Genomic DNA, 2,988 nt, shown 5'->3' with positions numbered 1-2,988 from the left:
CCATGGTTCGGGCTCGCCGTACGCGCCGGTATCAACTGGGCGTGCGTGACAGCAGGAGCAACAGCGTCATTGCTGTGATGCTCCGCCTCCCGAGGAACGCCATTCTCATCGTGGCGATGTTCCTCTTCCCGAGGAGTACCAGCCTGTTTGTGATGTACTCTTCGTGGAGGCGATTCGAATCGCCTCCTCCATAGCTGTCGCTTGCACCCGGAATAGCTGGGTGCGAGCAGGACCGACCTTCAGGCCGTCCATGAAGACTGCTGTCTTGACGTCTTCAGGCAGAGGATTCCCTGCCAGAGATGCCACCAACGTGCGCATCTCTTGCGCGTACACCTGCAGCTCACGTTTACCTTGCTTGCACGCGAGAAAGCGTGAGCGCTAGCGGAGCTCGTTGTTCGCCGGTAGGAATGCGGCCCGAAGCTGCTCACACAGCTGAGACCAGGATGCAAAGCATCCAAGAGGTGCCGTCTCCCTGGTGTATGCCCAGGTGCTTTGGCACGTCCACCAAGGTTGGACAGGGGCAAACGCCACCCGAAGTGGATCGTCCGAGATGAGAACCGCCTTCATGGCGACCTCCACCTCACGGACCCAGAAGTGAAGGTTCTCTCCTTCCTTCCCCTCAAACGCTGGGACCTTCATCCATACCGGCTTAGGTCTGGTTGCCTGGAGAGCGGCCATCGAGCCTCCAAACTCCCGCGGACGTGAGCGATGAGACTTCGCTCGTAGGTCTCAAACGCGGTCACGCGTTCTTGTTGCTCGGCAGGCGTCGCCGCCGCCAAGCTGCGACTGACATCTTATCCAAAGATGCCTCCCATCTTCCGAACAGACTCGTACTGTGAGTCGTTCAAGCGAGGAAACTCGCTTCGGTCCATCTTGGCTCAAACGTTGAGCGCACAGAGGATTCAGGTAGCTCAATCTACCCGCGATGGTGTTGGATTGACTACTAGTGCTACCAAGTGTGACGGGGTCACACAGCACCTTGCACAGAGGAAGTGCTAAAGGGTATTAACTACCCGAGTGAACGTTAGTCCACGTGTTCCCCGCCTCAAAGTGAACGGTTTGCTACTAAGAAGAGTAGATTTAAGACTGATGTATTTATAAGTAAGGTTAGCTTGGCTTCTATACAAACTAGAGGTTACCTATAGTGGAACTAAGTAGTCATGCTCTGCTGGCTCCGAGAGCACCTGGTACCGTGTACCAGGCGTCCACAAGAGTGACGGGTCACTCTTTATGTAACCTGGGGCACACTGGATTGTACCCCGTTACCGTATTGACCTATCAGCTCATCGATGGCGTGCTCTTATGGATAGGTATTATTCAGTCACCAGTATATTTTGCGATTAAACTGTGTCACCCCCTCGCTCGCCGAGCTTACTGTTCTACTTCGCAACAGCAAAGCCGATTCAAATGCCAAGCTAAAGAGCCATGGTTCACCAGTCCATCACGCCACAGCAGGAAAATCACCCAATAAGCGCATTGTTCAGCCGAAGCCAACCATACCACGAATCGAGCATTTCTCCATTAACGCCGCAGCAGACAAACCGGTCGCCAACTCGCTACAATAGCAGCGTCCACAACCAGCAATGCCACCACTTTTGGAGCAAAGAGAAGTACAGTTTAGTACATTTAAAAGGACTCGCAGTCGGTCCGAAAACCAACCGCAAGACACTTCACATCTGGCATCTCCTCCACCGACTACACGGAAGGAAGAAAGCCAAGTTTGTTGTACGGACACTGATACAGGCATACTTCCAGGACTAACCCGGAAGTGCAATATGCGTTCAAAATTTCGATGACTCACTGAATCCTGCAATTCGCATTACGTATCGCAGTTCGCAGCGTTCTTCATCGATGTGCGAGCCTAGACATCCACTGCTGAAAGTTGCTATCTAGTTAAAAGCAGAGACTTTCGTCCCCACAGTATAATCAGTATTAAGTAAAGGGTTTAAAATAAAAAAGCTACTAGCTCAGACCGAAGTCCAAACGCTCGCCTTTTGATAGGGCTCGCCCAGCAGTAGCCGCCAGCAATAAAGCCAGCAGCCGCCGCCAAGTAAGACCCCCAACTATTGGGTTGAAACGGTTCACGTGGAAAGTTTTTAGGTGTGGTAATGATCCTTCCGCAGGTTCACCTACGGAAACCTTGTTACGACTTCACCTTCCTCTAAATGGCGAGGTTTAAAAAAGTTCCCATCAATCCACTCGCAATAAAGCAAACAGACTCACGGTCCCAATTTTTCACCGAGTCATTCAATCGGTAGGTGCGACGGGCGGTGTGTACAAAGGGCAGGGACGTAATCAATGCAAGCTGATGACTTGCGTTTACTAGGAATTCCTCGTTCAAGACTGAAAATTGCAACAGTCTATCCCTAGCACGATGCGCATTCACAAGATTACCCAGACCTATCGATCAAGGTTGTATACTCGTTGAACGCATCAGTGTAGCGCGCGTGCGGCCCAGAACATCTAAGGGCATCACAGACCTGTTATTGCCTCCAACTTCCTTTGGTTTGATTACCCAAAAGTCCCTCTAAGAAGTCCACAAACCTACCAAAAATGGTAAGCGGAACTATTTAGCACGCGGAGGTCTCGTTCGTTAACGGAATTAACCAGACAAATCACTCCACCAACTAAGAACGGCCATGCACCACCACCCATAGAATCAAGAAAGAGCTCTCAATCTGTCAATCCTTACTATGTCTGGACCTGGTAAGTTTTCCCGTGTTGAGTCAAATTAAGCCGCAGGCTCCACTCCTGGTGGTGCCCTTCCGTCAATTCCTTTAAGTTTCAGCCTTGCGACCATACTCCCCCCGGAACCCAAAGACTTTGATTTCTCATACGGTGCTGACAAGGTCATTTAAAGTAAACGACTGCCAATCCCGAGTCGGCATAGTTTATGGTTAGGACTACGATGGTATCTATCATCTCGATCCCTTAACTTTCGTTCTGATGATGAAACATCATGGTAATGCTTTCGCTAAGCTCATCTTT

General features: G+C 50.7%; 3 non-coding genes across 3 annotated transcripts; all 3 read right to left on the bottom strand.

Moving 5' to 3' along the window:
* Positions 1–1,378: 1,378 nt before the first annotated feature.
* PITG_33521 lies at positions 1,379–1,423 on the bottom strand (the record flags this gene model as incomplete). Its single annotated transcript, XR_009934915.1, has 1 exon — positions 1,379–1,423. It is a non-coding gene; the product is annotated as a 28S ribosomal RNA (ribosomal RNA).
* Positions 1,424–1,729: 306 nt separating this feature from the next.
* Positions 1,730–1,884, bottom strand: PITG_33520. The gene has a single exon (XR_009934914.1). It is a non-coding gene; the product is annotated as a 5.8S ribosomal RNA (ribosomal RNA).
* Positions 1,885–2,106: 222 nt separating this feature from the next.
* PITG_33519 lies at positions 2,107–2,945 on the bottom strand (the record flags this gene model as incomplete). The annotated part of the gene is made up of 1 exon (XR_009934913.1): positions 2,107–2,945. It is a non-coding gene; the product is annotated as an 18S ribosomal RNA (ribosomal RNA).
* Positions 2,946–2,988: the final 43 nt, after the last annotated feature.

Source organism: Phytophthora infestans, genomic scaffold (assembly GCF_000142945.1).
Source record: "Phytophthora infestans T30-4 supercont1.1231 genomic scaffold, whole genome shotgun sequence".
Classification (NCBI taxonomy): domain Eukaryota; phylum Oomycota; class Peronosporomycetes; order Peronosporales; family Peronosporaceae; genus Phytophthora; species Phytophthora infestans.
Note: the sequence above shows the minus strand (reverse complement) of the source record. Positions and strands in the feature narration are given on the sequence as shown.